Source organism: Mirounga angustirostris, unplaced genomic scaffold, assembly GCF_029215605.1.
Source record: "Mirounga angustirostris isolate CCGP_5_RB_7025 unplaced genomic scaffold, mMirAng1.0.hap1 SCAF_13, whole genome shotgun sequence".
Classification (NCBI taxonomy): Eukaryota; Metazoa; Chordata; class Mammalia; order Carnivora; family Phocidae; genus Mirounga; species Mirounga angustirostris.
The window spans coordinates 107494144-107518542 of record NW_026991721.1 but is presented as its reverse complement, the minus strand read 5'-3'; the positions used below and the strand labels follow the sequence as shown (position 1 = coordinate 107518542).

The following is a 24399-nucleotide window of genomic DNA, read 5'->3' as shown; positions in this document are numbered from 1 at the left end:
AAAAAGCAACATTTACAGTATTATTTTTATGCTTACTATTTCAAGACATGAAGTAATTAACCAGAGATTCTCTTTTAGCTGTTGCAACCAAGTCCAAGTTTAAAGGTGTTACACTACATGACATTATAATTTTGCCCAATGATAAATTGTTTCTAACTTGAGCCCCAGTGAGGAATTTGACCTTTCAGTAAATTTTTACTTTTTAAATAAAAGCCTGCTTGCTAGGAAAATGTTGCAGCAAGTTGCACAAAGAAGAAAGGAAATCCCTTACAAAGTTAAGAAACAAAGCAGGTAGCAAACGTTTCTGAGTAACATATTGAAGGCATCAAAAAAGTCATTGAAAATCTAAAATTTGGAAACTGATGCATAGCCAGACTAACCGAGTATTAAGAGCTCTCACAGGAAGGCAACACTGGAGAGACCAGCACAGGACAGAGTGCTGGGGGGCAACGGAAGGAACTTGCTCTGTCCATCCTTAAAGTGAGGGACTCTCCATGCTGCCCACACCCTTAGACAAGGTATGCATACATGTTTCTCCCTGGGTGAATTCATCTGTCAAGCCTCTGGCGCCCTGGGAGAACAAATTCAGGTAACAGGTGTTACCTCAGAGGATGTCGTGTTAATAGGAGTTATTCATCAAGCAGCAACTACAATTATATAGATTTTACTGTAGATTATGAATCATAGTTTATTAATTAACTGATTCATTCACTAAGGCCCTTATATCTTGCCTTCTATCAAAAATTAACTTGTGATGGCTAAGTCAAGAAAAATGTTCTTTAATTTTGACTCTGCTACAAACCAGGGCCTTTGGGCAATTCAGTCATTCTTTCTCGAACTCAGTTTCCACATCTGAAAATAAAGGAATGGAGTGAAATGATCCATGAAATCTCTCCTTGCATCTCTTTACAACGCTCTGATTTCTTTAATATGCTTAGCAGGAATTTCCAGAAAGGGCGTGTTGTGAATAAAGTATCAGATGAAGAAGGAGGCTATATAAATGCAAAGTAATAATAATAGAAACGCAAAATAATAATTATCCCTGAGATCTGGCTCTTTACTACCAGTGGTGTCATTGGTAGGAAGGTGATTCACAGAAGCATAACCACCATGATTAAGGCAATAAGGAGAATGACTTAGAAGAAGCAGAGCTAAGTGAACACACAGCACAAATAAGCAATCACTAAGTGGTGGTAAACTATTTAAAAGTCAAAGCTACAAGGAAAGAATGAATTTTTGGTATCACAGGATGTAACTTGTGCCCCAGTGAGGAATTTGACCTTTCAGTAAATTTTTACTTTTAAATAAAAGCCTGCTTGCTAGGAAAATGTTGCAGCAAGTTGCACAAAGAAGAAAGGAAATCCCTTACAAAGTTAAGAAACAAAGCAAGTAGCAAACGTTTCTGAGTAACATATTGAAGGCATCGAAAAAGTCATTGAAAATCTAAAATTTGGAAACTGGTGCATAGCCAGACTAACCGAGTATTAAGAGCTCTCACAGGAAGGCAACACTGGAGAGACCAGCACAGGACAGAGTGCTGTGGGGCAACAGAAGGAACTTGCTCTGTCCATCCATCACAGGATGTAATGAATAGAAATTTGGAAGAAAAATGTAGGCTAAATTTGATAAAATCTCCACAATAATGTAAAGTCCTAAATCTTTGGAGAGCTCAGAATTGTATACATTGCTTCAAATAGTAAGACCGTTGGAGAACTTGCAAGATTCCACAACCAGTTTATCCTGAGATAGAACAATCCTTGTTAATGGCTTCCTTACCTCCGTCAGGGCATTGGCAGATTCCCTAATGAGGGTCCAAAGCTGTTAACCTGGCGCCTCAGGCTCTACTTGATGCTAATGGTCTCAGACCAAAATACTTTTCCTTCCTAGCACTCTGGCTCAGTGACCTGGCTTTCCTTTCTCAATCCTACAAAACACACCTTGAGACTTCAACTTCCTTCAATGTGTGGCAGTGGGACTGTTAAAGGTGGAGATGGGGATGGAGAGGGGTGGGGGAATGAGAGGGAGGTACACACACTAATTCCTGTTTGACTTGACCAATGTCCAGTTAATAAATCACCATGCAGATGGAAACATTCTCCTCGGACATCAGGATGGCAACCCTTGCAGCCTATTCTCTGCTCTTGGATAAACCTGCTTGAGGAACTGCAGGTCGAGTTTACTTGATGATCTTTGTGAGGAGAACTTTTCTTACAGTAGGGGCTCTTTACCTGTTAGAGAGTTTTATATGTGCTATCATATTAATTCCTGTAGTTATTCATTTAAAAAAAACAGAGTGTAGACAATGTTATTGAAGGCCATTTAGTCAAGTGCTTGAGTTTTTGTCTCAAATATGCCAACAATAATTAATTCAGTCAAATCAGCAAAAAAATTAATGAAATTCAGTTAAATTACTATTTGGCAAGATTGTATTTAAAAAAATCTTTGGTGGAAATTTTTACACTTTAGTTAATTGTTTTGGCATATTGTAAGAGTCATTTACAGATTTTAATTCAATAATTGCATTTTATATTTAAAGTATATAATTACAACAAATATTAGTTTCTAGTTTGATATTCATATTTCTTCCTATTCTTGCCCATATCTTTTGGGAGATTAGTCATACACTTGGAAGGATTATCTCTTTTTTAAAAATAATTTATTGTAGGATAAAACAAAAATACACAAAACCACACCAATCAACTGTATGGTGAAGCCAAAAAGTCAAGAAAGTAACTGCCAGTCCCTCTAGAAGGCTCTTTCCTGTGACCCATTCTAATTACTCCCCACACATAACCAGTATCCTGATTTTTATAGTAATCACTTTTGTGTGTGTGTGTGTATGTGTGTGTGTGTTTGATCCATGCATGCATTCCTAGACACCATAGATTAAACTCACCATTTTAAAATTTCAATTTAATGTATGCTTTAGGTAAGCATTTAGTTCTTTGCCTGCAGGATATTATCTGTACAGTTTTCCATAGACTTTGGGTTTTGCAGGTTAATATTTATGGTACAGTCCTTGTAAGAAAATATTCCAGAACAATATGATATCCCTTTCTCCCTCCCTCACACCCTCCCTCTCGCCTTCGTTTTTTCTCTCACTGAGGAAAGATTATGCCAGCACATGAGAAGAGGGTGGCGGTCAGTCACTCAATGAGAGAGACCTCACCAGGTGCTAACCCTGCGGGCTCCGTAGCTGCACTTTCCCAGAGCTGTGAGAATAAATGTCTTTTGTTTAAGCCCCCCAAACTGGGGTATTGCTATGAGCCCAGCCAGGGCAGACCAAGACAGTAAATGTTGACCAACCACCTTTCTGAAAACCAACCAAACCAAAACAAAAATGATTTGTAGCATTTGCCAATCTCCTGGCCATGAGTGGCCAAATTCAAGCTACCCAGGTGAAATCCTTGGAAAGAGTTGCAAAGAAATGCTTCTAAGTGGTCCTCATGAGCTACCTTAGCTGTGACTATCATCATTATGCACAACCTCTTTCCCTTGGAACCTTCTTCGTTCTTAAACATATTAAACTATATGTTTAATATTTATCACTAACATTTGTGTCACTGACTCTTCTAGTTGTTTGGGTTGTCTGGGGCCCATCCGCTCAGAGTTCTCAGGAAGAGTGCTTTGCAACAATGTTTCCTGAATTCTGGCAGGAAGATACCGTTATTCTGTGCTCTTCATATTAAAGTAATTTGCTGGGTATGACGCCCTGGACTCATGTTTTTGCCCCTCCCAACCCCCAAGAATCTAAAATCTGCTACTCCCGTTTTCTTGCGGCATAAAGTGATATCAATGAAAAGTTTGATGATAACCAACTCATTGTCTTTCTTTTAGAAGTCACATGCCTTCACCCCCAGAATCTTTCTTTTTTTTTTTTTTAAAGATTTTATTTATTTATTTGAGAGAGAGAGAATGAGAGAGAGCACATGAGAGGGAGGAGGGTCAGAGGGAGAAGCAGACCCCCCGCCGAGCAGGGAGCCCGACGCGGGACTCGATCCAGGGACTCCAGGATCATGACCTGAGCCGAAGGCAGTCGCTTAACCAACTGAGCCACCCAGGCGCCCTTTCTCGTTCTTTAAATTAAAACAAATTTAGTAGAATATATTTTGCTTTTTTTTCCTGGCCAGGTCAAGTATTCTCAGATATGTGGTGTATTCTTTCAATATATAGTTTCTTTTTTTATTTCAAGAGATTTTTATTAAATTATATTGCCTACTATTTATTTTCTTTAGCTTCTTTCCTCAGAGACTTCTGTTTTCTGTATGTTGAATTGTTTTTGTCTACCATCAGTATTTGTACCTTTCACATAATTTTGATCACTTTCTTTGTTTTTAAACATGTTCTCATTTTTATTTTTTTCTACATTTTCTGATGTATTCATTCCTGTGTTCCTTCTATTTTATTCTTTCCACCTAAAGTGATCATTTTTTCTTTTATATCTAGTTATGTCCTGTGTCCTGCCATCTCATAATGAGTTTGTAAATTGTAATTTAGCTCATTTTGAAATAATAGTCACACTTTGAGTTTCATTTTTGAGCGTGTTTGTCTGGGTGCTGGGTGTGCTTATTGCTAGGAGCGCCTTGTTGTCTCTTGTCCTTTATTTTTATGATAATACATATGGGATTTAAGCTTATGCATTTCTGTTGTTCTTTCTGATGTGGTATCAGTTTTGCTGAACTTTGGAAGGCGATGTGTTTCCGGGAAGATTTGTTAGCTTCACAGAACTTCCGTTGTTCTGTATAGTGCTCAGAAATGTGGGGACTTTATTGTGAGAAGGCTGAGCTCTGCTTCACTCCCACCCATGCTCCCCTTTTCCCCCTGGATAGTCTCTTTCTTCCTCCTCCACTATCCCAGCTTGTTCAATTTGGATCCCACTTCCAGCAGACTTTCCTCAGTATTAGATCCTATCCTCTAAAAGAAGGGGGGGAAGCCCGTGTTGAAGTGGACGTCCCCTTTCCCATGTTACGGTGGGCCCAGATGGACCCGATGTGTTTTCTAGCAAATCCTCGTTGCTATTGTCAGATTCTTCTGTTTCAGGTCCATCATCCTCCTTGGTTGGTTTCCTCTTTTTCCCGTGCAGTTGCTACTGACTCTCAGGGCTTGTAGCTGAGAATGTGTTTTGCTGTGTTCTCCACAGAGTTTTGATTTTGTCATCTAGATTCTGTGACTGCTTTGTATGTGGGGATTTGGAGAGATTCAAAAATGATGCGACCACCACTGTCGCCTTCTCACAATCCATCAGTACTGGCTCCTTAACTTAAATATTCTTGCAATTCTTCAGATGCTTATTTTTTAGTACCATGTCACCTATGGACATTTGGTTGTGAATCATGAGATGTGATCATCTCTTTGCCCACAGCGACAGAGTATGGTGTTCACTTAGGTAAGAGGTCCTGACATCAAATTAAAAGGAAAATTGAGGGACACCTGGGTGGCTCAGTCGTTTGAGCGTCTGACTCTTGATTTTGGCTCAGGTCACAATCTCAGGGTCCTGGGATCAAGCCCTGTGTCAGGTTCCACACTTAGCAGGGAGCCTGCTTCTCCTTCTCCCTCTGTCCCTCCCCCTGCTCTCTCTCTCTGTCTCTCTCAAATAAATAAATAAATCTTTAATCATTAAGATTCTTAGGCCTAGGTTTTAAACAAACAAACAAACAAACCGAAAAGGAAAAATGACATTGCAGCAGATGGGACAGCAAATAGAACATGGCTGAAACTAGAGAAACCATTTCTCAAGTGCAGTTTAATAGGCATTTAAATCTGACTTGTACTTTTAAGAGATTGTTGAAAAACTAGGGATGCCTGGGTGGCTCAGTTGGTGAAGTGTGACTTCAGCTCCAGTCATGATCTTGGGGTCCTGGGATTGAGCCCCGCATTGAGCACCCCACTGAGTGGGGGGGAGTGGCTTCTCCCTCTCCCTTGGCCCCTCCCCCCACTTGTGCTCTCTGTCTCTCTCTCAAATAAATAAGACCTTAAAAAAAAAAAGAAATTGTTGCAAAAATAATCAGACACATACACAGAGATGTGTTGAGAACTTTCAGCACAGTTCAGGATAAATAGATAAACATTAATAGATAAATGGACACATATTAGAAGTGACTTATATGTCCATCAGTAGGAGACAAGTGAAAATATGTTAGGCATTTAAAATGATGATTTTTTTTTAAAGATTTTATTTATTTATTTGAGACAGAGGGAATGAGAGAGAGAGAGCACATGAGAGGGGGGAGGGTCAGAGGGAGAAGCGGGCTCCCTGCTCGACTCGATCCAGGGACTCCAGGATCATGACCTGAGCCGAAGGCAGTCGCTTAACCAACTGAGCCACCCAGGTGCCCTAAAATGATGATGTTTAAGTATACTTAATACTTAAGGGAAAGAGGTCTATAATTACCCTTCTCCAGAATTATTAAAGCAGGATGATGTTTTCACAGGCATTATGTAGATATGCACATAGTTACATATATATAGAAAGATGACATTAACTTATGATGATATGATTTTCATTGATTAAAAATTGTTTGGACAAAATTTTTTGTATGGCTCTTTTTCTACATGGAATGCATTACTCTTATAACCAAGAGAAAGAGACAAGGAACACAGACAGTGGGCATGCATTGGTGTTCAAAAGATAGAATATCAAATACAGTCATCATCATTATTTATAGATCCTGTGTTTGCAAATTTGCCTATATGCTAAAATTTATTTGTTACCCCAAAGTCAATTCTCAAGACACTTTCCCAGTTGCTCACAGACACGTGCAGGGTGGTGAAATATTTGAGCTGCCCAAAGAGCATGTTCCTAGTTGACAGTGAACAAGTTGACAATTTGTCTTCTTATTTCAGCTCTCGTAGTGTAAACAGCTGTCCTTTTTGTGGTCTCTTTAGTGCTGTGTCTTTATCATTTTGTGTTTTTTGTTGGTAACTTCTCTGTTTGGCCCTGAGCATAGAGCCGAAATGGTGTCTAGCATTCTTAAGTGCAAGAAGGCTGTCATGTACCTTACAGAGAAAATACATGTGTTAGATAAGCTTCATTCAAGCATGAGTCCTTGTTTGCCACGAATTCATTGTCAACATATCAATAATATACGTTAAATAAGTTATCTTTAAACAGAAACACTTACAAAACAAAGTTAAGTATTGGTCAGTCAATAAAAACATTGTGGCCAGAGGCTTGCAGGAACATAAACCTATATTTCCCCTAGGAGCAAGGAAGAGTTCCTGATTTGCTAAGTGGCCACAGGATCTTTCTAGAACATAACAACTATGAATAATGAGAATCAACTGTACTGACTTGTCCAGGGCTACTTAGCCTCTCCAAAACTACTTCCACGTGTGCAAAATGGTACAGTGGTTCTTACGTCTTGGGATAGCTCTGACTATTAAATGTCATTGTATACAGAAAGCCATGTTTTATGGTTGACACTGAGCCCGTGGGAGACTTGACTCACTCCCTTCTTGAAATGCTCACACCATCATTTATACTGATGATTTTTAACTCTGTATGCTCATACTGTAAATAATTGTTACCAATAATGTATTTTATCTTTGTTGGAACTTCCAGAGTCTCTCGCATATTTACAGAACTTCACACAGTAAATCATATTAGATAATGTAAAAGTTATAGGAATTATTTATGTTTAATAAAGTTGTTGTACATGTTTGATATAGGAAACTATTCCCGAGAGCTGCCCCATGAGGAGAACTTAGTCAATGATACTTGTTTCTGCTTAAAATTCTGCTACTTTTTTTGTCTTTGAATTTGCCAGGAATGACTTGCTTCTTTGTGGGCAGTTCTGAACCCTCGGTTTCAATGTGACCAATTCTGACTGATGAGTAGCAGATGTGTCTCTGAGTGCAGAGAGGGAAATAATGACTCAACTCCTAAAAATCCCTGAAGATGAGGCTAGAACTAAAGCTAAAAAGAGCCATTTACGACCTACCATTCCTTTGAGGCCCGATTTCTTAGACACCAGCAGGGAGCTGAACCCTTGGTAGCCCCTGATTCCAGGAGTTCCACAGCTGGTGAGATTTGGATGGAAGATTCTGGGGATAATTTAGTCAGTGCCATAAAGAAATATGACCACGTAGAATCCCATCCTACTTCATAATTCTTTAGTGCCTTCTAAGTTATTTCAAAAAACTCTTCTTTCATAAAGTTACCTTGGCCAGTGGGTCAAATGGCCATACATATATGGTCATATTTTCTTCCAGATTTAGAATTTTCCTGAATTACTGCGTATTAAGGTATATCTTAGAGAAAAACAGGGATTAGGAACATTAACTATGGCCTAGGGCAGAACGTATATACAGTAATTTAGTACCAACATATGCTGGGACTATAAAGATCCATTCATACATTTATAACTTGCCAGGTATTAAGTATATCATATGTTGAAAAAAAATGCCTTAGTTCCTTCACCTTACTTGTTTTTTCTTTACCTTATTTTTTTCACCTTACTTTAAATATAATCATATGAGTAACAAAACATATTCTTTAGGACTTTTATGGTCTTAAACTGTGAAAAGAATGTGTTCTGTCTTTGATCAATCAAAATCTTAACCTCTGTTGAGACAACTAATGCAGATAGATTCTCCAAATGAAGAAAATAGGAGTTTAGATGTGAATATAAGGGAAGAGGATGGTTTGGTGGATGTGAAATGATGGAGTAATTGGTGGTAAACAAAGGGTCTTGATCTGTGACATACGTGCATATGTATATTGACAGAATGAAGGAGAGAACAAACTTCTAGAGTAAAGGGACAGAAGAGATTGGAATCATGGAGGTAATCAAAGGGTATGATACAGCAAAATGCATCATGAAACTGCAAAGTTGAATCTAGAACAGAAGTATCTGATAATTAACAGTTAACTTTTGAAAAGTTAAATAGAATGTATCTTTAGGAATCCTTCCTATTTTATACAGTGGTGCTAAATGTGCCTTTTGGAATTCTGGTCAGCGTCACAATAAAACATTGGACTTTCTTTGTCTTAAGATGAAAGAGAGTTGAAATTGCTATTGGATTGTTGCGCTCCTGGCTATTCTAGGCTAATGTATCAAGTCATTCTGAGGATATTATTTTGTACTACTTGTGTAAGAATAATTTTTTATTGGATATTAGTGAGACAGTTTTCAGTTGCCAGTAAAAAAAAATACTTCCAGAAGTCATTGGTACATGTGTCCTTTCATTGGATGGAGGTGCTCCTAGCAAAAACTGGGGAGACAGGATATTCAACTATGGTCAGGGCAGGACAAGTACACAGCACATTCTTAATTTTAGGAACATTTTCTTCATTTATCATTCAGAAGGATTTTTAATATATCCGTTTTGTTGTAAACTCAGTATCAAGCACAGGAGAAATCATATAAAAGAAATAGAAGACAGTCATTATCCTCAAAAAGTTTATTACAAGAACTGAGTGTTACAACACTTTAGCACAGCAAGGTCATCTTGACCCTGAAATTTTAATTTATTTTATTTTTTAAAAAGACTTTATTCATTTATTTGAGAGAGAGAGACAGCAAACATGAGCAGGGGGAGAGGCAGAGGCAGAGGGAGAAGCAGATCCCCCACTGAGCAGGGAGCCCATCATGGGGCTCCATCCCAGGATCCCGAGGTCATGACCTGAGCCGAAGGCAGACACTTAACCGACTGACCCCCCCAGGTGCCTCTGAAATTTTACTAGTTTTTAAAGATTTATTCATTTACTTATTTGAAAGAGAGAGAGAGGACAGGGGTGGGGGGAAGGGAGAGAGAGAGAGAGAATCTGAAGCAGACTCTATGCTGAGCACAGAGGCTGACACACTGGGCTTAGTCCCAGGACCCTGAGATCATGACCTGAGCCTGAATCAAGAGCCGGCCACTTAGCCAGTTGCGCCACCCAGGTTCCCCCTAACCCTGGAATTTTAGTGAAATTATATTAAATGCCCACCCAAGATGTAATACTATTACCCAATAATCTGCACTTTTCTACACCCCCCCCCTTAAAAAAAAAATCTCTGGATATTTTTGGTCCATCTAGCAACTTCCGGCTTGGATTTCCAGCTTCTACAGAATTCTCATTTAATTTACAACATGCTACGGTAGGTTTACCATGCCCTGGTGTGGCCCATCCATGGACTATGGCTCTCTTCAGTACTCTGATTCGTGCCCTCCCTACATTATCATTCATAGAAGAGGCTGTGCTTGGGTTTAAGGCAATCCAGTGACAGTCATTATCACAGATCCACAGAGAAGATGAATTAAAATTGAGTATCAGATGTTTCCAGGTAAGGAGAGTGGACTGGCCACTTGTGTTTATCCCTTTCCTAACTATATTCAATGATACTAATTCAACATACATAGTTTATGTATATATTATGTACATATGAACTCACATATGTACTAATTCAACATACATAGTTTATGTATATATTATGTACATATGAACTCATATGAATAAAAAGAGATTATTTCACTATCTTAAATAAATTTTATTATAACAGTTGCAGATTTACAAAAAAATTACCATGATAGTGCAAATTTTGCCACATGCCTCATGCCCAGTTTCCAGACTAAGGAAGCAGAAACACCTGCATTTTTCATTATTTGGTGAAATAAAAGGAGATATTTTAACTCTAAAATAAGAATAGGATGCTATTTGAAACAGCAACAGAGAGCAAAAATAAACTTTTGGAACTCAAAATATACACATTTTATTTTATTAATGATTTTATTTATTTATTTGAGAGAGAGAGGAAGCAAGGTCTCTGGTCTCCTCTTCTAAGGACACTAATCCTATCAGGTCAGGGCCCTACCCTTATGACCTCATTTAACATTAACTATTTCTTTTATTTTTAAGATTTTATTTATTTGAGAGAGAGCATGAGCGAGAGAGAGATCGATCACGAGCGGGGGCGGGGGGGGAGGGGTAGAGGGAGGAGACTCCCCGCTGAGCAGGGAGCCCGACTGGAGGCTCGATCCCAGGACCCCAAGATCATGACCTGAGCTGAAGGCAAACGGTTAACCGAATGAGCCACCCAGGCGCCCCTATTATACACATTAAAAAAAAAAATAGATTTCAAGTAAAGAGTTCATGAGTAAGGTTGTGGAGTTTTTCCACGGAATAGAATATATTCATGTATATTTGCAGATGGAAAAGATAAAATATAAAAGTTAAAAGCTAATTCTAGGAGGTGAAACATGTGAATGATAGGCATTCCAAGAGAGAACACAGAGGACACAAAGCAAAACTCGGCAAAGAAATAATTAAAACATTCTGAATTTTTAGAGTAAAAGGGGCCATTGAGGACAAGCACAATGCATAAAACGATCACCCAGGCGCATGGGAGGTAAATGTTAGAGCCCCGAGGAAAAAGAAATATTCTCAAAATTTTCCAGAGAGAGAAAAAGCAGCCTACATGGAAAGAGTCAAGAATCAAATTGGCTCCAGAGGTCAACTCTGCACTGGAAGCTGCAACATTAAAAAAGACATAGCTTCAAATTCTCGAAGGACAATTACTTCCAAAAAGGTATTTTGTTCACCGGAAACTACTATTTAAGTGTGAGTAAAGACCGACTGGACCTTGTGCAGAGGAGCAAGGCTCCATTTAGCCTCCACACATCCTTTCCTAGGAAGCCATCGAAACCCGTGTTCCATCATCCCCCCCCCCCAAACACAAAAAGGGAAAGAAAGCCGAAAAGGAGAAGGAGCGGGCCCCGGGCAGGGGCACCCTGCGGCAGGCGTCCGTCCTGGCAGCCGAGGGGGTCCGCAAGGCCCCGGGGGCGCCCCTCGGCCTCTGCTGGAAGAGCGCAAGAGCCGCCGCGGGGCATCGGCTCCCTGGGACGGCGCGCGGCCCTGGGCACCTGCGCGAAGGGCCGGCCGGCCCCGGCCCGGCCTTCCTTCCCCTGTGGACACAGCGTCGCGGGACGGCCGGGCCCGGGCTGCGCCTCCGGGAAGGCACGCGGGCGCAGCGAGCGCGGCCGGCCGCACTGCGTGGCTGCCGGGCCGGGCGCGTCCTGCTGGCGGCCACGCGGAGGACGGGCGCGGAGGCGCCGAGCGCGCAGCGGGGCGGTCAGGCCTGAGGCGCCGCAGCCGGCGGTCCTGCGGGGCACGCCGGCTTCCGCGGGGCCGGGCCGTCTCCAGCCCGCACGCCCGCAACGGGGAGCACCTGCCGGCCAGGTGCCAGGGGCGCCTCGTCGCAGGCTCCGCGCCCCGCCCGGCGAGCAACCTCACGGCTCCCGGAGCCCTCGCGCGCCTAAAGCCCCAATCAGAGCCAGTCGGTGGGGCAGCTGGCCCACGGGCCCGGCCCGGCCTGGCCGGGGGCGGCGGGGGCGGCGGGGGCGGCGGGCGGAGAAGGGCTGTGGCCGGAACTCGGAGCAGCCCGGCAGTGAGGTGCGCCCGCGCGCGGGCGGCCCGGCCCGGCACCAAGGCCTGGAAGGGGCGCCGGGGGCCGGGGGAGCGCGAGGGGCCCGCGGGCGCAAACCGGCCCCAGCCCAGCTTCGGCGACCGTGCCGGAGGGGCGCATCGAGGACACAGTCTGCAGGCGCCCCGGGGTCCCCTTGGTGGGCGCTGCCGTCCTCGGGGCGCGCGGCTCCGTCCTGCGGCGCCTGCCCCCAGGAGCGGCGCGTTAAGGCCCCTCGTGCCAGCCCAGCGCCCTGCGCGCAGTTACTCCCCGGACGGTTTCGTAACTGCGGCTTTTTCCGCGTGCGGAGCTGGGCCCCTGGGGCGGTTGTATGTTCACCCCTGAGGGTCTGCAAGCCCTGGGGGCGGCCGCACTGCTCCCGGTTCCTGGAGCGCCGGGGAGACTGAGGACGGAGCCGGACCGCCCAGCTCGGTAGGTGGCATGGGCCAGAAGCACGAGGACTCCGTGGGGACTCCGTGCGCGGCTGGTCCTGGGCGCCTGCAACACAGCAGACCTCCCTCCTGCGCCCCGGGATCTTGGGGCCTGCACAGAGGCCGTCCCCGGCTCGTCTGCCACGCAGATGGTCTCGTGAGCACCTTCCTCTCCCAGGGCCGTGTGCTTGCGACAGTCCCGGTGTAGGGACGCTGGACGAAGCCAACACAGCAAGGACGGGACGGGGAGGAGCCTCGGATTGCCAGAGTCCAGCGCATGGTCATCCCGCGGCCACGTCCCCTCGCGGACTTCCTCCAGCCTCCCTCTCTGTGTGTATCTCAACCTGTTACCGGTCAGGATACCGAAGAGTTCGGTGCGTACTTTGGACGGTGAACAGGGATACTTTCCTTTGCATTTAATAGTCCAGTGGGATGCCCCATGGGTTTTTAGAACGTGTGCTCGTTCGGTCTCCTGTCATGCATGGAGTGACTCCTGTACCAAGTCATGCCCAGGCACCTGCGCTGTGAAGGGAAATGGGGTCAATACATGCGACCTAAGAGTTCAGGGGGTGGTAGGGGAGGCAGTTGTAATTGTAACCATGGGATGCTGGATATAAGAAAAAGGTAGATGCAGGTGACAGTGCTGTGGGGTGCATCTGAAAATCAGGAGTGGGGAGTTTTGGGAGACTGTTGAAGAATGAGCATCAGTTTGCCAGAACTTTAAACTTGGAGGACAGCTCATAGCGCAAAGGCATGAAACAACTAGTTTCTTTGGTCAAATGCAAGAGATTTTATATAGTTCTTGAATATGGTGGGAATGTGATTTGGGATTTGAGTGGGGGTAGGGGCAAAGAAGCAGTGTTGAGTGGGTTTGGGGGTGTCTGTATAAACCTTACGATCTTGAAGATCCTGATAAACTCATGTATCAGGTCATGGAGAATCCTTAAACCGAGCCTTGGGTAACTGATGTTTCAGCATACTTAGAATTTATCCAGACTTTCCTTGATTAGTCCTAACTTGTTCACATTTCACTCTTGTTCCCTTTGAGTATTCTTAACTCTTCATGCCAGTCTCTCTCATTTTTTAAAATTTTGTTACTTAACATATTGTGTAATATTGGTTTCAGGAGTAGAATTCAGTGATTCATCACTTACACAGAACACCCAGTGCACATCACAAGTGCCCTCCTTGATGCCCATCACCCATCTAGCCCATCCCCCACCCACCTCCCTCCATCAGTCTTCAGTTTGTTCTCAGTTAAGTCTTATGGATTGCTTCCCTCTCTCCTCTTTTTCTTTTTTTCTCCCTTCACATGTGTGCATCTGTTTTGTTTCTTAAATTCCACCTATGAGTGAAATCATATGGTATTTGTCTTTCTCTGACTTATTTCACTTAGCATAGTACTCTCTAACTCCATCCACGTCATTACATATGGCAAGATTTCATTCTTTTTGATGGCTGAGTAGTATTCCATTGTGTGTGTGTGTGTGTGTGTGTGTGTGTGTCACATCTTCTTTATCCATTCATCTGTCGATGGACATCTGGGCTCTTTCCCTAGTTTGGCTATTGTAGACATCGCTCCTATAAACACTGGGGTTCAGGTGCCCCGTTGGATCACTACATTTGTATCTTTGGGGATAAATACCTAGTAGTACAATTGCTGGGTCATAGGGTAGCTCTATTTTCAACTTTTTGAGGAAACTCCACACTGTTCTCCAGAGTGGCTGCACCAGCTTGCATTCCCACCAACAGTATAAGAGGGTTCCCCTTTTTCCGCATCCTCGCCAACATCTGTTGTTTCTTGTGTTGTTAAATTTAGCCGTACTGACAGGTGTGAAGTGGTATCTCATTGTGGTTTTGATTTGTATTTCCCTGATGGTGAGTGAACATCTATTCTCATTTTAACTCTTTGGTATTTTTCAAAAGTTTTGTTTTGGATATACATTTCTGGATTCCAGAAGGTTCCTAGAATCCTGGGTCTCTGGATCTCCTGGATTCAGGGTATCTGGGGCTGTTTCTTTCTTTCTTTCTTTCTTTTTTTTTTTTAATGATTTTATTTATTTGAGGGGGGGGAGAGAGAGAGAGAGAGAGAGAGAGCACAAGTAGGGGGAGGGGCAGAGGGAGAGGGAGAAGCAGACTCCCCACTGAGCAGGGAGCCCCACCCAGGGCTCCATCCCAGGGCCCCAGGATCGTGACCTGAGCCAAAGGCAGATGCTTACCCAGCTGAGCCACCCAGGTGCCCCAGGGGCTGCTTTTGACCATTAATGTTTATGTTAGGTGATGTAATAGAAGTAACTTTTTTTTTTTTGCAATAACACTGATCTATAGGGGGACCACAGGCAAATCCCACAAATGTTTAAAATTGCTACTGTGTTTTCATTTCCTGGTTACCAGTAGCATACTGGGTCACTCTAACAAGTATACAGTTACATTTTCAATTTTACGTATAGGACAGATGTTGATTTAGATACGTTGTTGTTTTCCCATACATTGCTATTTTGAAATTTTAAAAGTAATTTATGATTAACTTGCAGACTTTCCAAAATAAAACAAAGACCCAAAGCCCTCAAATAATATTAGATGTAGTTCCAGTGTTAAAGTTGACATCTAAAGAGCCTTATTCAGTGGTAATATCTTTTATATGATTAAATGAAATAACTTTCTAGCATCTTGAACACTCCATGGAATGAAGTATACATTATTTTCCTGCTCTTTCTTTTTAAGGTTTTGTTTGAGAGAGAGTGCTAGAGCCTGCAGGAGTCAGGGGGAGGGGCAGAGGGAGAGGGACAAGCAGATTTCCTGCTGAGTGTGGAGCCTGATGTGGGGCTCAATGTGGGGGCTCCATCCAAGGACCCTGAGATCATGACCTGAGCCCAAGGCAGATGCTTAACCTACTGAACCACCCAGGTGCCCCTCTTTTCCTGTTAAAAGTTGAGAGGTATCACTAATCAAGACAATTTCTAGGTAATTGAGAAAATACAAGAATCAAGGAATATACGTTTTGACAGTATGCTTTAATTTTGCACAAAAACGTAAGTCTTTTAAAAATATGAAGTATTTCAAAAGGTGAAGATTTTTTTGCTGTTCATATAATAATCCTTAATAAAGTCATTACCTTCATTGGTATTCTGAGGAGTGCATTCTTGTTTCAGGATCTGAAGCCATGGGTGAAATTAGTGCAGTACACTGCATTTAGTGAGAACTTAATAAATAGTAATTGATTGATGAGGTGTCAAAGCAGCTTTATTTTTCTCCCTTTATCAGGCTGTATCTACGCCAAAATACCAAATGGAAAAATACAACTATTCAGTTGTTACATTATACCCATGCGAAAAATTAAATTTAAATGGATTTAAAAATCAATTATTTTATGAGAATTGAGTCAACTTGATTTGTATACATAGACCCCCTCCAGAATATAGGCATACTTGTCTTTAGTTAGGATACATCTGGTTATGAGGTCACTTTATTATTTCCCAAGCTGTATCTTAACTTTATATCAAGGAATTACCATTTGACCAGGGTTAAGTTTTGCAAATCGTGAGAATTTATAGGTAACAGTTATTCACAAAGGCTATGTCAAAAGAAATGATTGTCACAGGGTGTTGAAGATGACTGATTAGTACTATAATTCTTTTCATCAGAATTTGTAAATGCTGACTTTCCCTATTGTAGGCTTTTATATTACTTTTCAGAAATAAAAATTTAATTAATATGATCAATTAGCATCAGCGCAGTATGGTAGGTAAGGGCATAGTCTTCGGAGCCAGGTATCCGGGCTTGAATCCTGGCTCTGCTGCTTTCTACATGTAAGACCCCGAGCACGCTATTTAGCCTCTGTGCCTCGGTTTCTTCTTTCGTTAAAAAAAAAAAAAATAGATATAGCAGTATTTTATGGTGTATGTCTGAAAATTGAGTTAATGTTTGTAAAGCTCTTAGAATAATCCTTGGAATGTCGTAAACTCTATGTAAATGTTTTTCCTGTAATAAAACAGGGAAATGAATAAATTCTCAGTGAACAAAGTTCTCACAATCCTGAAAATTATAAAGAGGGAAGCAATGAATTACACACACTGAAAGAAAAAAATCTCATCACCAAGATATAACATTCTGTGAAGCATTATTTCAGAATTTTCTCTGAATATGTATAAAATAATAGATCAGAACCTAGAAAGGAAAACAACTTCATAAGACGTATTATTGCACATGGTTTTTAAAAATCAAAAAGCATTAAATACAATTTTATTTGAATTTAATAGATGAAAGTGTAATTGATGGACTTGGCAAACTTCGGATAAATGGTTATTCAACACCAGTTAATATTTAACAAAGAACCCTTCTTTTAAGAAAAGAGATTATAAAAATCATTAACATGTTAGAATCTTTATTTTTTCTTTTTAAGATTTTATTTTTATTTATTTGACAGAGAGACACAGCGAGAGAGGGAACACAAGCAGGGGGAGCGGGAGAGGGAGAAGCAGGCTTCCCGCAGAGCAGGGAGCCCGATGCGGGGCTCGATCCCAGGACCCTGGGATCGTGACCTGAGCCGAAGGCAGACGCTTAACGACTGAGCCACCCAGGTGCCTCAGAATCTTTATTTTTTTAATGTCTCTTTTAAACTACTTGCTCCAAGAAGTGAACTGATTAACATTCCCATTCATTTTTTTATCCTCCCCCTCACCAGTATTTCCTCCTTTCATCTCAGTGATTTAACCAGAATATATCTTGAAATTAATCAACTTAGATACTCCTGATTGGTGTGTTTTGTTGTATTTTGCAGCTTCATTTCTCCCTTGTGTCAGTGGGCATTTGTGATCACTTTTCCTGGGACGTGTGTTCATGACTCTTTATTTAAAATATAAGAATTACGTTCATGTGGAGTCATTCTCTGTCATCTTTCCGATCATTTTCATTCATTTTACTTCATTTTTTGCCTCTGTAGTTACTGAGATTACTCTTACTGATTCTCCTTCTCATTGATTTGATTTTAGACTTGAGCTTAGCCAAAAGGCGGAGAAGCAGTCATTGATTGTATTTTTAGGAGTGTCGGTTGTTTCTCATTGTCACTTATTAGGTAGGACACAATGCTGTGCGTGCTCTCAACATTTTCCCTTGTCCACTACTTATCTTGTCATTCCCATTGTATTATCTTTTTTCTTTCTTGAGGTCTGATTTTGTTTGTTACATTTACATTTTTGGGAAGTTATCTAACATGAGGCAGTTGCAAAAAAACTTCTCTTGCTTGAGTTATCTTTTCTTCCCGGACTGGTTCTTCATTTTTCCTTTGTCTGTCATTCTCTTCTGACTTATGATTTCTGCTGCGCCATGCGTGTAATTGGCATGCTGTTTCTTCTCATCTTGCTTCTGCTCTGATTCTAGCCCTCTCCTTGGTAAGATTATAGGTAAATTCTCCTCGACACAGCCCCCATTTATGCTGTGATCAATTTATCATCCTGTTTTTGAGCCACAGGCGCTAGACCCAGCCGTTCTGCAGTGTGGGGGTGTGCGAGGGGCAGAGAAGGTGCTCGGCTGACTGAGCACCTGGTGTTGGCTCTCTCTTCTGAGATCCTGTTAGGTGTGACTCCACACAGTGCTTCATCAGGGCTCAGCTCTGGGAGCTGGGCCCTGGAAACTGGCGAGTCCTGGTTAGCATTCCTTTTACTACTAAGATGTTTCTAGGACATGTAGGGCCTTCTAATGTATATTAAGGGGTTTGCCTTATTTTTTTTTAAAGATTTTATTTATCTATGTGACAGAGAGAGACCCAGTGAGAGAGGGAACACAAGCAGGGGGAGTGGGAGTGGGAGAAGCAGGCTTCCCGCGGAGCAGGGAGCCCAATGCGGGGCTCGATCCCAGGACCCTGGGATCATGACCTGAGCCGAAGGCAGACTATTCACTGACTGAGCCACCCAGGCGCCCCAAGGGGTTTGCCTTATTGATTTAGTGTTTTAGAATTTCCTATTCTTTCCCTTGGCCTATCTCTACAAATTGGAGCAAATTCAACGAAAACTCTGAATTTTTTCAGTTACAAATCTTCTGTAATAATGTTTCTTCCCTTTCTTTAATTGCTGCACATATTAAAAAAAAATCTATCCATTCATCCTTCCATCTGCCCATCAATGTTTTAATGAAAGGAAATTCTGTAATACTAATTTAGTTTGCCATCTTTAGTCCCATTTTATTTCTCTCTCTCTTTTTTTTATTCCCCAGTTCTTTTTTCTTAATTGCCCCTGTTATAATATGGCTTGGGATTTGGTCTATTTGAAGTAAACAATGCAAATAAATATCATGTTTCTTGACTCCAAAGATTTAAACAGTGATTTAAAGACACTGCTTTTAGCCAAAATACATAAACAACCTTGAACCTCGAGGACTTGTGAATTATTAGATACCTCTGTGAGGTCAGTGCAGTAATCCATTACAGTGGATTATCCAGTCCATTATCCAGTCCATTACAAGGGTGAGCATGAGGGGACTGGAAGCTGAGTTGTTCCTGACAGATCTTTCCCAGGGAGAGAGATTGCACCATCTCTTCATGCTTCAGGATATATTAAGTGTTGCTTCAGTTCATACTGATTAGAAACACAGATGACTTTTGGGAACAATTCTAGAATTTATTCTGATGCTTTCAGTGTTTAGATGTCTAAGAAGTATAAGTATGGTATAATGGAATAATCAAAGATTTTTCTGAGTCACACAGACTTGTATTTGAACCCTCGATCTATTAGCTGTGATCCTTTGTAAATTGTTTTTCGTATGTCCTCTATATAACATAATGATAGCTATTTGCAAGCATTAAATTAGATTGTTTAAATGTGTACAGTACTTGAAACATTGTAGATGCCCAATAAATACTGTCTTCCTCACTATTCATTTATGACTATTTTTAGGATTGTTAGCGACTGCCTGTCCGTTCCCCTATACTGTGGTAGAGAAAAACAATAATTGGTCTTTTTTCTCAATACTGTCTTAGGCCGTTATAGAGTTTGGCATCAAGGAGAGCAAAACTTGAGATTTGATCTGTTCTTCTGCCTAATCACCATGCTGTCCTGGGGGTTCTCAGGACCCTGTTGCCTCTTAGAGTTTGACACAGTCTGCACATAGGCTCTTGGTCCCAAAGGTGCAGTTAAAAGGACGGTAGTTAAGAGCTCAGATTTTGGAATCAGACCTCGTGAGTTTCATTCCAGGCCACACCCGCTTGTACTTTGGTCATGTTACTCTTACACTCTTGCCTCAAATTTTTCAGCTGTACAATGGGAAAATAGTTGTGAATTCATACGGTTTTATGAGTACTAATTGAGCTAATTCATGTGAAATGCTTAGAGTGATGTGTGACTTCGGGGCACTTTTAATAAATGTTATTGTCTCTTACTCCTAGAGGATATTAATAGGGAGACTTAGCTCAAGATTGTTGACTATCTCCATGGCGAGGTAGAAGGAACCGCTCTCTCCATGTAGCCCCATCTGATGTGGCAAATACGGCCGTGATAGCACATTTCACGTTTTATCACGCCTTACAATTTACCTATTGTCTCCTGCTATTAGCCTGCATATCTTAAAGGGCAAATACTTCATTATTCATCTGTGGATCTTTGACACTTAACACAGCCTAGTATGTAGTGTGCTTGATACGTGCCATGCAGTGATTAGGAGTGGAAACTCTGCAGTCAGCCTACCGTGGTTTAAATGCTGGTTTGCTCGTAGACTAGCTGTGTGACCAGAGGGCAATTACTTAACGTCCCTGTGCCTCACTTCCCGTTTGGTAAAATAAAGAGGGTTCGGCTCAGGTCATGATCCCAGGGTCTTGGGATCGAGTCGCACGTCAGGCTCCCTGCTCAGTGGGGAGTCTGCTTCTCCCTCTGCCCCCCACCCCCACTAGTGTGCACTCTCTCTCTCAAATAAATAAAATCTTAAAAAACATTAATCCATACATGTGCATTGATTAGAACAGGGCTTGGCCTATTTTGAGAGCTCAATAAATAATAGATTTTTAGACAATTCTCTATTGTTGTAAAATTGAATTGGTAAATAAAAGGAAAATGATAAGCGATGTTATGGTCTTACACATATATATGAAAGTTTCAAGTTCTTACTATCATGGGAGGATTAGAAGAGATTTCCTTATGACCAGAACACGTACAGAGTCCATATTCAAAAGACTTTCTTCATTTCTTTTTTTCTTCCTCTGGGAAGGAGCTGTTTTTGATTATTTAATATGAACAAAGGCAGGGAAATCTCCGGGTAGACATTCTCTTCTCTGCTCTCTGAGTACCTACTCAAAATCCCACAGCTCTACTCTGAGTAGGCCTGCTGCCTCTTCCTAGCATCAGACTCTCCTGATATCAAGACCTAAATATTTTCCTAGAGACATTAGTCTTTCCCATTGCATTCTTTATTGACTTCACAGATTGGGCTTTACCCAATGAAGAGACCCACTGGCTGTTTCAGGTTGCTGAGCTTTAATTTCATGGTCCACTAGGATGAAGATTCTTTGATGTTATTCCTAGTAGCCATTGGAATAGGGTGAAGCAGGGTGAACAGAGCAATAGAGGAGATTTATGTTGACTTGTAATTTCTAATAGCTGGCAGTTTGTGGCAAACAATAATAGACAATTCCTTAGTGGAACAATTTTAATCGAATGCAAGCAGTATTACCTTCTGATTTTTTTTCTTGACTATTTTCAATTTATATTAGTTCTCAGTATCAGTGGGTCAGAGTTGAGACTATTACAGTTTTAAAAATATTCTTATTTCCGATCTCTCTTTTATCTGTGGACATACATAAATATACATGTGTGTTTTCTTTTTTAAGTGAATGAGCCCAAAGAGGTCAATTATTTTGAGGGCAGGAGTCCTACCATTTATTTCACCATCCCTCGCATCTAGCATAGTACCTGATATAGGATAAGCACACTCAGTACATGCTTATCAACTGAATGAACACACATTTTCTGTAAGATAGTACCTTTCTATTCACCTAGCATTTTTTGAATATTTGTTCTAAGGCTAGTAGTAAGCAGTTTCTTGCTCATTTCCCAGCTAGTCCTCATCACAGTCTTCCCATGGATGAAATCTGTTAGTCTTCTTTTATAGAAAGTGAAAAATAGACCAACTCGTTTAAAGTAACATTCCCAGGACCCAAATTAGGGTATATTTATAAATGAAGATGGCAAAAGAATTCAGGATTTCTTATGTTCTTTCAGTAATACAACTTCATGTACATATAGAAAAGGCAAGCTCAGTGAAAGCACTTATATTTGCCTGAGTTAATTGTGCAAGTGGATACCTGGGAACTCTAGAGCAGGAAGTCTGCCAAAGTGGTGGGAATTAGCTGTGTGTGTACACATGCCCATGTAGGCATGATTGTACATTTTAGGTGAGTTTTTGTAAGTAAATGATTGGTTAGACTGGAGGGAGGACCCAGTTGACGTACAATGAATGATGATGGATGGACAGAAAGAAGGTTAATAAAGATCTTAAATTCTAGGCTCAAAAGTTGCCATTTTATGAGAATGGGTAAATTCAGGATGGGATCTTGAGCAGTGCATTAACAGTATGAATAATGCATCAGAAGGGTGTTCTGATCCTTACACACTGTAAAGGTCTTCCGGTGAAACTTAAAGCTACTGCCTGGCCTTGGTTTGCTTCTGGTTCATTGTACTTCATCGCATTGTGCTGACTTAGCATAGAGGTCTTCTTTTTCTCTTGCATATCAATATTTCAAGTATTTAGTAAACTTTTACATATGTTTGGCCTGATATCTACTTGAGCTTGTGTTTCCAGAGCATAGTCCTAAGCAATCAGCAGTCCCTAAATGACGGTCCAGGAACTTGTGAGGATGCTCACAGCCCAGTGAGCTGGAAGAATTTCCTGAAGGACTAGAAGCATATTGTAAGACCAGCTTTTAGGATCCTTGTGGTTTGTCATGCATTCCTGAGTAAAATAGATTGCATAAAATGTTCACTTAATCCAACTTTGTTTCATGCCTTTGGGGAGGTTATATCCCACTGTAATTATTATTAGCAGACCGTACATCATACCTTGAATTTAATCAACAGAAAGGTAATTACAGACGTACAGGATTTAAAATTATAGCCTCACCAGAACGTTTAGTCTCACCAGAACGAACAGTTAGCAGAGAGGGGATTTTGAGGCCATGGATAACCTAACTGTTGGCCTAAGGAACACTGCCAAGTGGGAAACTATACGTTCTGTTTTTCTGTTGCTATTGCTGTAACTAAGTCCCTTTGAGACCATAATTCTCCATGATTTAGTCCTTTTTCACCCCATTCCTTACTCTCTCTTACACTTTATGTTCCCAGTGACACTGTATAGAATTTTCCATAAGTTCTATGCTGTCTCTTGCTTTAGTATCCATAATAATACTGTCCTTTCTGCTGGGAATGTTCTTTCTTCTCCTCCTTTCAGATTCAACTCAGTTTGTCATCTCTTGGAGTCTTCCATGACCATGAAGATTAGGCACGTCCTCTTTTGACCCAATAGTTGGTTCTCACTACTATTTTTGTAATTGTCATATATCTACTTTTCATGTATGTATGTGTGTGTGTGTGTGTGTTTTTTTTTTTTTTTTTCCAGGTCGGAGTCTCATATTTTTCACTCTCAGTGTCTAAAACAATTGTAGGCACCATCTTGGGGCTCAATAATTGTTTGTTGAGTCATTAACTTCAGGTAGTCCCCATTGCATGAGGAATTCCAACTTAAATATTCAAGGAGATGTTTTTGGAAGACTTAATAGACAAATCTTTTTCCTCCATCTTAACTGATTAGATCCCAGAGTTCTGTCAGGGAGACAACAGGGTATGATGCTTACGTAGCAGAGTAAGGTCTTCATAATTTTCACTTGCTAGTAGGGAATAGTAAAGTCATAGGCATAGGTGAGGGCCAGATACAAAGTGTTGGTCACGACACCAACATTTAGTCTGGGAAGGATGATTAGAGTCTTAGGGATGCTGGGACCTCATTCGTGCATGACACCTGTGAAAGTTAGATCCATTATAAAATTTAAGGTAAAAAATCTGGCAAAAGTTAACTGGGAGACATGGATGGCAAGGCAGTGAAATGATGCAAGGTGGATTCAGTACATTTTTGTGGACAGATGTTTTTGAGCATTTTTTGGACGGCCTAGTGTCCTGATCCTGAAGAGTCTACCAGGTTTAAAATTGTGGTGATCATGGAGCCTTGATCTGACAGGATCATGGCAGGCTAGAACATGCCAGTATAAGGAGGAGGGGTCTGATTCCGGCCAGAGTCCCTTGTAGGGTTCCATGCTGAGGGCTTCTGGACTTTCGGGATTCTAGCCTATGAATGCAGACTTGAATGACCAGTGTGGAAAGGCTGTGTTGGGGGTTAGAAGAAAGGAATTGAGATTCCAGAGAAAATCTCCAGTGGTCATTTTCTTGGGGTCCATCCAACATGGTTGCTGGAGATGTGGCTGTGGTTAAAACTCTTGATAACACAACAAATAGACCAGAAGGGACACACCTGAAGAGATTCGCTCAGTATGTGTTAGATGCAACCGTGACTTCCCGGGACCACCTTCTCCTGCTGTGCTTTACCGTTACAGG

General features: G+C 41.5%; 1 long non-coding RNA gene across 2 annotated transcripts in view; it reads left to right on the top strand.

The window, feature by feature from the left end:
- Positions 1-24399, top strand: part of LOC135362434 (uncharacterized) — a 71018-nt gene that overhangs the window by 28075 nt on the left and 18544 nt on the right. The gene's annotated exons all lie outside the window — the stretch shown is intronic.